The sequence below is a fragment of the Dasypus novemcinctus genome, chromosome X, assembly GCF_030445035.2.
Source record: "Dasypus novemcinctus isolate mDasNov1 chromosome X, mDasNov1.1.hap2, whole genome shotgun sequence".
Taxonomy (NCBI): domain Eukaryota; kingdom Metazoa; phylum Chordata; class Mammalia; order Cingulata; family Dasypodidae; genus Dasypus; species Dasypus novemcinctus.
In genome coordinates this window covers 94,446,813-94,460,836 of record NC_080704.1, presented here as the reverse complement: position 1 = coordinate 94,460,836, position 14,024 = coordinate 94,446,813, and the positions used below count along the sequence as shown (strand labels likewise).

At 39.4% G+C, this 14,024-nt stretch overlaps 1 pseudogene; it reads right to left on the bottom strand.

Moving 5' to 3' along the window:
* The window catches only part of LOC101416429 (THUMP domain-containing protein 1 pseudogene), a 98,695-nt pseudogene extending 85,715 nt beyond the window's left edge, over window positions 1-12,980 (bottom strand).
* Window positions 12,981-14,024: the final 1,044 nt, after the last annotated feature.

Below are 14,024 nucleotides of genomic sequence, written 5' to 3'. Positions count from 1 at the left end.
AACTTATGTTGGGTGAAGCAACCCAGGCACTGAAGGACAAATACTATATGACCTCTCTGATATTAAATAAGTAACCTAAGCTGTCTCAGAGAACTAGAGACTGGATGATAAACTTTAAGGTAGTTGGAGGGTAGAGGAAGGTTGTGAGCTGGCAGCTACTTGGGTGAAATCTATGATACGCTGGAGGTCAGTATTTGTACAGGGAAGGGACAAAATGGGGGCATAGGGCTAACTTTGGTTGGGGCTGCATGGGCTTTAGGGGTGCTAGGGATGGGAAGATGGGTCAGATTGCCCAAGAAATTGGGGAGAGGGTGAGGGGAGCATTTGATCAAGGGATATTTTCAGGTATGTGGTTGAAATTGTGGTGCAGAGAAAGCACTTTAGAGAATGTAATATGGAAGGTTACATGCTGGGGATGCTTAAGTGGGGTCATCTGACACCAGGCAAGCTTCTGGGGAGTGTGTGAGTGCTTATTTTGTCATAGTGGATTACATCATTGGGTGGAGACCCGTACAAAGAGAGTGCAGGTGTACCCACATCCTGGGAAGGACTGATGTTCTCAAAGAGAGGGAATCGTGTTTCTTGAGAGAATCGGTGGCTCCCAATGGGTTAGGGCATTCAAATATGTCAAGCCCTCAACATTTTTGCAAGTATCTCTGAATATGGTCTCTCATGTAATGAAGATTGATTGTCATGGTGGACCCTGAGGGGAGGGGGAAAGAGGTGTTGAATACATGGAATCACGGTAACTGTGGGGCAATGGAAGTGTTCCACAAGATCATGCCATGATGGATATAGGTCATATTAAATTACACCAAAAATGTATAAAAGTCTATAGGCTATAATGTAAACCATAATGTAATACATAAGATAACTAAAAATTTAGAAAATTGTATAGTCTAAAATAGAAACCATAATGTAAACCCAAATGGAACCATGTTTGAAAGCTATCATTTCAATATCTGTACATTAGCTGCAGCAAATATAATATGAACATGTTAAAAGATCACTGTTGTGGAAGGGACAAAGCGTTTGATATTGGATATGTGGGAGTTCCACATATTGTATATGTGAATTAATGTAACTTAAATTTATGTCAAGAGAAACTTTATAATCAGGAAAAGAAAGAAAGAAAGGAGATAGATACTGATGAAGAAATGGAAGAAATTGCCTTGCCACTGTTACATTAAGGGCAACACCTGTAGCAGTGATGAAAGGCAACATGTCAAAAACAAACTTTTTCATTTTTTTTCATTTCTTTGATACCATAATTTATTTTTCCTTTATTTAATTTTTCAAAATTTCTATGTATTCTATATCTAACCTTTAAACCCATCACTATATTCCATTTTTCTATTAAGGGAACCTGGCAATATATTGGGCTTCCTTTTTGAAGAAGTTTTGGACTACAGACAGGTTCAACTATGGCAGGGGAGGAGCACTTGTGTGGGGTGTCATTGGTGGGTTGCACACGGTTGGGAGTTCTCCAGTGCACGTAAAGGGGGTACATAGAAAGGTTTGGATATTTTCATAGCGGTTTCAGTTGGAAACGAGAGATGAGCAATTGCTGAATTCCTGACCAGGGGAGCTCTATCACATTCCCCAAAGGAACAACAATCCCCCAAGTGAAATGGCAAAGACCAATAAAGATGGATGGTCCAACGATGAGCCCTTGATACTGATGGCTCTGATTATGAGGCTGTGTGCCTGAAATATGAACTAGGCCTATAGCTGTGGGATGCCTAAGAGTTACCTCCTGAGAGCCTCCATGTTGCCCAAATGTGGTCACTCTCTAAGTCAAATTTAACATGTAGATATATTGCCTTCCCCCTAGTGTGGAATATAACTCCTGGGGATGAGCCTCCCTGGCACCAAGGGATTACTACCGAGCACCAGTTGATGATATAACTACAAAAAGATCATGAACAATGATGTCAACTCAGACCGGCAGAATATCTCAGCCTACATGTAATATCAGGTGTTAAAAACTTCTTTTTGACGTTGGATAAAAAGGGGGAAATGGAAATTACAAGTGAGTTTATATGGCTAAGCGTCTCCAAAAACAAGTCGGGATGTCATCAGGGGGTGATGCTTATGCATGCCTCAGCAGGGTACCAGAGACAGCCAAGGTAGATGGAAAGCCAGGTGCTGGCTCTCCTGAGGGCTGCAGCAACCCATAGGTTCTATGGTCATGGCAGATGGCTCTGGAGTTCAGGGCCATGTCAGTTGGCCCTACTTTGGAGTTTGTGTTTCTGAGTGTGATGGAGTTGGACTAAGATATAACCTTTCTACACATGCCTCTTCTGCCACTTTTACTGACCTATAGTTGGCATTGGGGTTGGTGTATACTCAGGAGACCTGAATCTCTGAACTGTCCATGTGATGACTAGGCTCTGGCCATCAGCAGACTTGCAGCTCCTACCCTCTGGTTTCTTGGACTTTCCTGGCCAGTTGACAGGGAGGTGAAAAGGGTCAACCACCACACCAGGGAGCCAAGAGTGCCTACAGCTGCAAGCAGGAGAATTGCATCCATCATCCATATGGAACCTAAACCCCCTCTTAATGTAGAGGGGGACTGGACATAGCCATCCCAGGTCCACAAGATCAAGGAATAGAGTATAGATTAGAGTGGACTTACTGGTGTTCTACTGTGGAACTATTGTGATTAGTAAGGGAAGAAATTGTATTAGTGATGTGGAGAGGGTGGCCAGGGTGGCTGCTGATGGTCGGGAGAGAGAAGAAGAGATATGGTATGGGAGCACTTTCAGGATGTGTAGTTGTCCTAGGTGGTGCTACAGGGACAGATGCTGGATGTTGTGTGCCCTGTTGTGGTCCACTGGGTGGACTGGGGGAAAGTGTGGGCTACAGTATGGACCACTGTCCATGTGCTGCAGCAGTTCTATAGAATATATTCCCTGGGTGCAGTGGATGTGTCACAATTATGGTTGTCAATGTGGGAGAGTTGGTGTGGGTGGTGTGGGGGGTATATGGGGATCTCATATTTTTTGAATGTAGAATTTAAAAGAAAATAAAGAAAAAAAATAATGGGGGTGGGTAATGGGGAGTGGGGTATATGGGAACAACTTATGTATTTTAATGTATTGTGTGATCTCTTAATTTTATAAAATATAATTTAAAAAACTAAAATTAAAAAAAATGTAAGAGCTTCTCACATTCCCCACACCCCACCCCTCACTCCTCTAACATCAACAACCTCTCATCATTGTGGCTCATTCATTTCATTTAGTGAATACATTTTGGAGCACTGCTGCACTGCATGGATTATAGTTTATATTGTAGATTGCACTCTCCCCTTGTACTTTCAGGTCATTTTCTAGTTACATCATCAGCTGGTACTTGGTAGTAACCACTCCGAGCCAGGGAGGCTCATCCCCGGGAGTCATGACCCATGCTGGGGGGAAGGCAATGCATTTGCATGCTGAGTTTGGCTTTGATACTGGCCACATTTCAGCAACACAGAGGCTCTCAAGAGGTAACTCTTAGGGACCCTGCAGCTCTAGGCCTTGTTTTTATTTCAGGTGCACAGGTTCACAAGCATAGTCATTAGTATCAAGGACTCATTGTTGGACCTTCATTCTTTTTTGGTCTTTGCCGTTGCTCTTGGGGGATTGTTACTTTAGGGACTATGATAGAGCTCCCCTGGCTAGGAACTCAGCACTCCCTCATGTGTTGTTTTTAATTGTATCCATTATGAAAATATCCAAAAATTTTTATGTACCCTGGATATATGCCCTGGAGAACTCCCTGCCAATCATGTGTCCCCTGTCAATAACATCCCACACCAATATTCCTCCATTGCCATTGTTGAACCTCTCTGTGATCCAAAACTTCCTGAAAAGTGAAACCTGATATATTGCCAGGTTCCATTGATAGTAAAATGGAATATAGCGATGAGTTTAAAGTTAGATGTAAAGTATATATTAACTTGGAAAAATTACAGTGAAAATAAATTAGGGTATCATAAAATTTAAAAATGCAAAAGCTTTGTTTTTGATGTTTTGCATTTCATCACTGCAATAAGTGTTGCCCTGTATGCAAATTGGTAAGACAACTACTTCCATCTTTTCCTCAGTGTCTACATCCTATCTTTTTCTTTTCTTTTTTCTAATTATTAAGCTTATCTTCACATAAGTTTCAGATCACAGTAATTCATATATATAATATACAGTATGCCCACATATCCAACATAAAACCTTTTCCCTTCCACAGCAATAATCTTTTTATATATTCATACTACATTTACTAAATCTGATGTACAGATATTGAGACAATAGCTTTCAAACAAGGTAACATTTATGTTTACATTGTCATTTATATTTTAGACTATACAATTTTCTAAATTTTTAGTTATCTTATGTTTTACATTATGATTTACATTTTAGTCTATCAGTCCCTATATATTTTTGGTGTAATTTTACATGTCTTATATCCATCCTTGCGTACTCTTGTGGAATATTCTATTGCCCACACAGTTACATTGGTTCCATCTATTCAATACCTCTTTCCCCCTCCCCTTAGGCACCACAGTGACAGTCAATCTTCATTGCTTGAGGGCCATGTTCAGAGATACTTGCAACATTGTTGAGGGCTTCACATGCTCCACTGCCCTAATGCACTGGGAGCCAACTTTTCTCTTGAGAGATACAATTCCTTCTATTTGAGGGCATCAGTACTCCCCAGGATGTGGGTACACCTTCACTCTCATTATATGGATCTCTATCCAATGATATATCCCACTATGGCAAAATCAGTATTCACATATTCCCTAGGAACCTGTCCTGCATCAGATTATCCCCTTTAAGCATCTTAAACAGGTAACTTTCCTTATTTTATTTTTGAAAAGATTTTCTCAGCATTATACTCTCAACCAAATACCTGAGAATCTCCTGTGTTCATATGTTCCCCCACCCTCCCCCCAATTTCTTGGGCAATATTACCCTTCCTCCCAAACTTCGCCCACCTCAAACTTGCAAAGCCCCAATCAAAGGTAACCTTATGCCCCCATTTTATCCCTTCCTTGTACAAATACTTACCTCCAGCTTATCATAGATTCCACCCATGAAGGTGACAGCTTACATTCTTCCTCAACCCCCCAATTGCCTGTAAGCCTATCATCCAGTCTCTAGCTCTCTGAGGCAGCTCTGTTTCCTTATTTCATATAATTGAGGTCATGTAGTATTTGTCCTTCAATGCCTGGGTTGCTTCACTCAACAAAAGTTTCTCAAGATTCATCCATGTTATGACGTGTGTTTGTGGTGTATTTGTTCTTAAAGCTGAGTAGTATTCCATTGTATGTATATACCACATTTTATTTATCCATTCATGTGTTGATGGGCATTTGGGTTGTGTCCAAATTTTGGCAATAGTGAACAATGCTGTTATGAACACTGATGTGCATATATTGCTTTGTGCCCTTGTTTTCAGTTCTATTGGGTATATAACCAGCAGTGGAATTGCTGGGTCATATGGCAAATCTATGGCTAGTTCTTTGAGAAACCGCCAAACTGTCCTCCAGAATGGCTGGATTCTTTTCCATTCCCACCAGCAGTGGATGAGTGTTCCCATTCCTTCACCTCTTCTCAAGCATTTGTAGTCTTCTGTTTTTTTCATAGCTGCCAATCTTACGGGAATAAGATGGTATCTCTTTGTAGTTTTGATTTGCAGTCCCCTGATAGCTAGAGATTCGGAGCATTTTTTCATGTGCTTTTTAGCCCCTTTTATTTCTTCTTTGGAGAAGTGTCTGTTTAAATCTTTTTCCCATTTTTAAAATGGGTTATCTTTTTATTTTCAAGATATAGGAGTTCTTTATATATGCAGGTTATAAGTCTCCTATCTGATACATGTTTACCAAATATTTTCTCCCATTGTGTAGGCTCTCTTTTCACTTTCCTGACAAGCTCCTTTGAGGTGCAGTCCCATTTATCTATTTGTTCTTTTGCTGTTCATGCTTTTGGTGTGATGTTCATGAAGCCATTTCCTATTCCAAGGTCCTGTAGATGTTTCCCTACACTGCGTTCCAAAATCTGTATATTCTTGGCTCTTATACTTAGGTCTTTAATGCACCTTGAGTTGATTTTTGCATAAGGTGTGAGTTGGTAATCCTCTTTCATTCTTTAACATATGGATATCCAGTTCTTTAATGCACCTTGAGTTGATTTTTGCATAAGGTGTGAGTTGGTAATCCTCTTTCATTCTTTCACATATGGATATCCAGTTCTCCAGGCACCATTTGTTGAATAGGCCATTCTCTCCCAGTTGAGAGAGTTGGGTGGCTTTATCAAAGATTACATGACTATATATGAGAATCTATATCAGAACTCTCAATTCGGTTCATTGTTCTGTGTGTCTCTCTTTGTGCCAATACCATGCAGTTTTCAATATTGTAGCTTTGTAGTATGTTTTGTTTTCAGGTAGTGTGACTACTCCAATTTCGTTTTTCTTTTTCAATATGTTTTTGGCTATTCGGGGCCTCTTTACTTTCCAAATAAATTTCATAGCTAGTTTTCCCTAATTCCTTAAAGATTGCTGTATTGATTTTTATTGGAATTGCAGTGAATGTGTATGTCAGTTTCGGTAGGAGAGACATCTTAATATTTAGTGTTCCTGTCCATAAACAGGGAATATTCTTCCATTTATTTAGACCTTCTTTGTTTCCCTTGAACTGTCTTGTGTATTTCTCTGTGTATACATTTTTTACATCTTTAGTTAAATTTATTCCTAGGTATTTGAATTTTATTTACTATTGTAAATGGTATTTGTTTCTTGATTTCCTCCTGAGCTTGCTCATTATTGGTGTACAGAAGTGCTACTGAATTTTGTGCATTGATCTTATAACCTGTGACTTTACTAAATTCGTTTATAATTTCCAGAAAATTTCTTGTCGACTTCTCAGGGTTTGCTATGTATAGGATCATGTCATCTGCAAATAATGGTATTTTGACTTCTTCCTTTTGAATCTGAATGCTTTTGTATCTTGTTCTTGCCTCAGTTAGTGAGCAAGAACTCCTAAGACAATGTTTAATAGAAGAGGTGATAGTGACTATCCTTTTCTTGTTCCTGATCTTAGAGGGAAAGATTTTATGATTTCACCATTGTAAACATTTTTAGATGTGGTTTTTTCATATATACTTTTCATCATGTTCAAAAAATTTCCTTGTATTCCAATCTTTTGCAGTGTTATTATCAAGAAGGGTGCTGTATTTTTTCAAATGTTTTTTCTGCATCTATAGATATAATCATGTGATGTTTTCCCTTCAATTTGTTTATATGGTGTATTACATTGATTGATTTTCTTATGATGTAACATCCTTGCATACCCGGAATGAATCCCAATTGGTTATGGTGTATAATTTGTTTAATGTGTTGTTGAATATGGCTAGCAAGTATTTTGTTGAGGATTTTTGCGTCTAGGTTCATTAGGGAAATTGGTCTGTAATTTTCCTTTCTTGTGGTGTCTTTGTTTGGCTTTGGTACTAGGGTAATATTGGCATCATAGAATGAGTTAGGTAATGTTCCTTCTGTTTAGGTTTTTTGGAAGAGTTGCAGCAGGATTGGTGTTAGTTCTTTCCAGAATGTTTTGTAGAATTATATGTGAAGCCATCTGACCCTGGGCTCTTCTTAGTTGGTAGGTTTTTAATGATTGATTCTATCTCTTTACTTGTGATTCGTTTGTTGAGATCCTCAATTTCTTCTTTCATCAATATAGGCTACTTATGTGTTTCTAGGAATTTGTCCATTTCCTCTGAATTATCATTTTTGTTGGAATATAGTTTTTCAAAGTATCCTTTTAGGATAGTCTTTATTTCTGTGGGGTCAGTGGTGATATCTCCTTTCTCATTTCTTATTTTGTGTATTTGCATCTTCTCTCTTTTTTTCTTTGTTAATCTAGCTAAGGGTTTGTCAATTTTATTGATCTTCTCAAAGAACCAGCTCTTGCTTTTGTTTATCTTTTCAAGTGATTTCTTATTTTCTATTTTATTTAGTTCTGCTTTTATCTTTGTTCTTTCTTTCTTTCTTCTTCCTGTGGGGTTACTTTGTTGTTTTTCTTTACAAATTCCTCCAAATATGCAGTTCTTCAATTTTGGCTCTTTCTCCTTTTTTGATGTATGAATTTATGGCTATAAATTCCCCTCTCGGTACTTCTTTTTTTGTGTCCCATAAGTTTTCGTATGTTGTGTTATCATTTTCATTAGTTTCAAGGTAGTTATTAATTTCTTTTGAGATTTCCTCTTTGACCCACTGTTTTTCTAAGGGTGTGCTGTTTAATTTCCATATCATTGTGTGAAATCTGGTCCTCTGGCCCTTGCAGATTTCCAGTTTCACTCCACTGTGGTCAGGGATATTATTTTGTATGATTTCAATATTTCTGAATTCATTGAGCCTTTCTTTAGGCCTAGCATATTGTCTATCTTGGACAATGATCCATGTGCACTTGAGAAAAATGTATATCCTGCTGTATTGGGGTATAATGATCTGTATATGTCTATTAGATCCAGCTCCTCTAATATACTGTTCAAAGTTTTTGTTTCTTTATTGATTCTCTTTTGAAATGTTTTGTCCAAAGTTGATAGTGGTGTATTAAAATCTCTCATTATAATTGTTGAGGTATCTATTCTTTCACTTAGTTTTTCCAGTGTTTGCCTCATGTATTTGGAGCCACCATTGTTAGGAGCATAAATATTTATGATTGTTTTTTTCTTCTTGAGAGATTGTCCCTTTCACTAATATGTAGTATCCTTCTTTGTCTCTCACAATTGTTTTGCATTTTAAAATCTATTTTGTCTGACATCAATAAAGCTACTCCTGCCTTTTTCTGGTTATTGTTTGCTTGTAAGATTGTTTTTGAACCATTCACTTTCAACCACCATGAATCCCTAGGTGTAAGATGTGTTTCTTGTAGACAGCATATAGATGTGTCATATTTCCTTATCCAATGTCCCAGTCTGAATCTTTTGATAGGTGAGTTTAATCCATTGATATTTAGTGTTATTACTTTCAAGGAATTATTTATGTTAGCCATATTTTGCTTGGACTTGTGTTTGTCATATTTTATTTGTTTATTTCCTTCTCTTTTTGTCTTTTCTGTTGCTCTTACACTCTCCTCCAACTCTGCCTCTCCTGTTTTTTCATTTCTTCCTGCATAACTCCCTTTAGTATTTCTTGAAGACAGGGTACTTGTTGGCATACTCTTTCAATTTCTGTTTATCTTTGAATATTTTGAACTCTCCATAGTTTTTGAATGCTAGTTTAGCTGGGTAGAGTATTCCCCATTGGAAATTTTTTTCTTTTACTCCCTTGACTATATCATACCACTGCCTTCTTGCCTCCTTGGTTTCCGATGAGAAATCAGCACTTAATCTTATGGAGCCTCCCTTGTATGTGATGGTTTTCTTTTCTCTTGCTGCTTTTAGAATTTTCTCTTTGTCTTGAGCATTGGATGATTTGACAAGTATATGTCTTGGGGTGGGCCTTTGGGATTTATGGTGTTTGGGGTGCATTTTGCTTCCTGGACATGTACATCCATCTCTCTCAGTAAATTTGGGAAGTTTTCAGCCCTTATTTCCTCCAACACCCACTCTGTCCCCTCTCCCTTCTCTTCTTCTTCTGAGATGCCTATAATATGAATGTTTGTGCATTTTTCATTGTCATCCAGGTCCTTAAGTCCTATCTGGATTTTTTTCTATCTTTTTATCAATCAGTTCTACTATCTGTTTGATTTCAGATGTACTGTCTTCCATGTCACTAATTTTCTCCTCTGCCTCTTCTAATATGCTGCTACTTGCTTAGAGTGTACTTTTGATTTCTTGAACTGTGGTGCTCATCCCCATCATATCTGTTATCTTTTTGCATATGTCTGCAATTTTCTCTCCAAGTGTTTTGTTCATATTGTTAATCTCTTCCTTTACTTCATTAAGTTGGTCTCTAATATATGTTTAGAGATCTTTAGGTACTTGTCTGATGTTCTGCTCCCCTTCCTGGTTTTTAGTTTGTTCATTGGATTCAATCGTATTTTCCTGATTATTGGTATGGTTTGTAGTTTTTTGTTGCTATCTGGTCATAATTTTATCTTGATAGCTTTAATCATTTTCTTAGCTTCTTTGTCTAGTCTTGGGGATTAATTAGTTTTTGTTCTTGCATAAGTGTTATGTCTTCTCTTTGTCACTTTGTTCTTCTTACTCTATTTCTTGTTGTTGGCTAAGTTCAATTTGAAGGAATATATTAGGGCCAGGGAAAGCAAAATGAGTAGGAAAAGGAAATGTATAAAGTAGTATTGGTTATAAATGTTAACAGAGCAACAATATGAAATCTGGGAGATTGGACATTAGACTCATATAAGTTGTGTAGAGTTATAGCAGTAAGTGGAGTACCTATAAAAAGACAGTCAACTGAATATGGGAAGGAATATAGTATGAATTAAAAAGCCAGTGTTTTCATGAGAGAGGGAAAGAGAAAAGAAAAACAATAATATCAAGATTGGATAAAAGACAGAAAAGAGAACAAAGGTATTAGAAATTAAATGTCAGACAATTTGGGGGCCATAGAAAGGAGGGTGGAATGTAAGAAAAACAGTAGATGATGGAGGATAGCATGATGTAGGGGAAAGGGGATAGTGTAGGTGGCCAAAATCAATTTACACAGAAACGAGGAAATGGAGGATGAGGAAACACAGCAAATGTGAAGTGCTCCCTGCAGCACCTATTATATAAAGAAAATAAAATAAAATAAGAAGAAAAAGAGAAAAGAAAATAAAGAGGAAAAAAAGCGGTGGGCAATGAAAAGGGAGGGAAACATGCAAGAAAAAGAAAAGGAGAAAAAAAAAACTAAAGAAGTGAGAAAGGACCTTGCGGGAGAAAATGGGAGAAAAGACTAGGAGACAATGCAATATTAAAAAGAAAAAGAAAAAAGAAAAAAACCCCACAAACACAAAGGGCTAGTGTAATAAAGGACCTCAGTTGGGCCTCAGGGCACAGTGGATTCAGGGATGGGAAGTCTGTGATATTGCAGACTCAAGGTGTGTGAGTCTCTGGAGCGTGGGCCACCAGAATTTAGGGGACACAGACCTGGGAACAATGCATCCAGTTAACAGGGGACCTGGGAGCACCACAGTGCAACACAGCCTTCAAGGATCCCTGCAGCTGGGTGCCAGCCGTAGGGGGAGGTGTCCCACCCACAATCTCTGACCTCCATGTCAGAAACCCAAAATTCCACCTCTAACAAGAATCTCTTCTATCACTGTCTCACCAAATCAACATCCAGACACCTCCTGCCCTGGAAACCCCCAATACCACCTCATGGGGGCACCGCAGCACTACAAAGTGTTCTGGGACCGCTGTGGATGGCCTGCTAGCCCTAGGGGGAAGGGTTCCACCTAGTACTTATGACCTCCATGTCGGAAACCAAAATTCCACCTCTTGCAAGAATCTCTTCTGTCACTGTCTCACCAAATCGACATCCAGACACTTGCTGCCCTGCAAGCCCCCGAAACAGCCCACTCAAGGTTTGGGAACACCCCACACAACAAAGTTCCCAGGGATCACCACAGCCTGTTCGCCAGCCTTAGGGGGAGGGGCTCCACCCAGAACCTCTTACTTCCGAGTCAGAAACCCAAACTTCCACCTCTCACAAGCATCTCCTCTGTCACTGTCTCACCAAATCGACTTCCAGACACCTCCCACCCTGAAAGCCCCCAAAACAGCCCGCTCAGTGCTTGGGAACTCCCCAGCACAGCAAAGCCTTTAGGAATTGCCACCGCTGGGCTACTGGCCGCAGGGGGAAGGGTCCCATCCACAACCCCAACCTCCTTGAAAGAGACCCAAAATTCTACCTCTTACAAGAATCTCTTCTGTCACTGTCCCACCAAATCGACGTACAGACACCTCCTGCCCTGCAAACACCTGAAACAGCCCAGTCCAGCAGGACTCCAACCCTACTCAACCGCTTCTTTGCAGGAGAGATTATGAGGTGCGCTCACATAGACGCCATCTTCTCTAATGTATTTTTAACCTAGTCTTTTGTGCCTTTCATTCCCATATGATGTGTTGCTTTTTCTGCAGGCTTTTAAATCATTCTTTTTTAATCTTTTTAAAATTTATTATCATTTTTAAAAAGATACATAGAACACACAAAATATTACATTAAAAAATATGAGGTTCCCATATACCCCATTCCCAACACCACCCACTTCTCCAAATTCAACAACTTCTTTCGTTAGTGTGGTACATTCATTGCATTTGATGAATACATTTTGGAGCTCTGCTACACAGCATGGATTAGAGTTTACATTGTAGATTACTTTCTCTCCCAGTCCATGCAGTGAGTTATGGCAGGATATAAAATGTCCTGTCTGTCCCTGCAATATCATTCAGAAAAACCCCAAGTTCCAAAAATGTGCCTATATCACACCTTTTTCATTCTCCCTGCCTTCAACAACTCCCGTGGCCACCATCTCCAAATCATTGATATAATTTCTCCCATTGCTAGTGTCACAATAATTCTATAGTAGAATACCAGTAAGTTCACTCTAATCCACATTTTATTCCTCCATCTTGAGGATCCTGGGGTGTCAATGTCCATTCAACATCTAAATTGAGAGAGGGCTTAGAACTCACATGGCAAATGGATGGGATTCTCCTGCTTGTAGTTGTAGACTCTCCCGGGTCCTTGGTGTGGTGGTTAACTACCCTCAAGTCTTTGTTAGCTGACCTGGGTAAATACAATGAACTGGAGACTAGGTGCTGCAACTCTGCTGAGGCTCAGGGCCCAGCTGGCACATGGGCAGTCCAGAGATTCAAGTGTCCTGGGCATACACCAGCCCCAGCACCAACCACAGGTTCAGTAAAAGTGGCAGAGGAGGCATGTGTAGAGAAGTCATATCGTAGTCTAAATCCATCACACTCAGAAGCACAAATTCCAATGCAGGACTCACAGGCAAAGCACTGAACTCCAGAGCCATCTGCCATGGCCATAGGATCTGTCTGTCTCTGTAATCCTCAGGAGCACCACTACTTGCGGTTGTATGTCCTTTGGCTGTCTCAGAGTTTCTGCTGAGATGTGCATAAGGGCAACCCCTCTGATGAATCCCAGCTCATTTTGAAGTCTCCTAGACATATAAATTCATTTGTATTTACCATTTTCCCCTTTTATTCAAAGCCTTTTCCTATTTTCATCACCAGCTGGTTCTTGATGGTAATCCCTCAGTGCCAGGGAGAATCACCTCTGGGAGTCCTGTCCCATGGTGTAATGTATTTACACGCTGAGTTTGGCTTAGAGAGTGGTCATAATTGAGCAACATGCAGGCTCCCAGGAGGTAACTGTTAGGCACTCTGCAGCTCTAGGCCAAGTTGAAACTTCAAGCCCACAGCTCATAAGCATTGTCATCAGTATCAAGGGCCCATCATTGGACGCTTCTTCTTCACTGGTCTTTGGTTGTGCCCTTGGAGAATTATTGCTGTTCCATTGGGGAATGAGAGAGCTCCCCAGAATGGGAACTCAGCACTCCCTCAGTTGTCATGTGAACTTCTAACCACTACATCAATACTCAACAAACATACAAACGTATCTATATACCCTATATGCATGTCCTCGAAATCTCCCTCCCACCCATGCATTCCCCATCAATGACACCCCACACCAATGTTCCTAACTTGCCATAGTTGAACCCATCTGTGATCCAAAACATCTTCAAAAATGAAGTCTAATATATTGCCAAATTCAATTAATAGGAAAATGAAGTAGTAATGGTATGTTTAAAGATTAGAAATAAAATACATAATAATTTAGAAAACTGAAATAAATAAATTGGGGTATTATAAAGGAAACTATAATAATTTTTTTAACGCTTTGCCTTTCATCACTGTAATAGGTGTTGCCCTGTATGTACAGTGGCAAAGCAATCTTTTCCAGTTCTTCCTCAGTGTCTTACATCTTTTTTTATTATATCTTCAAAAACTTTTTAAGTCACAGTAAAGTCATATATGGAATAGAGGGAGCTCCCACATCCCCAA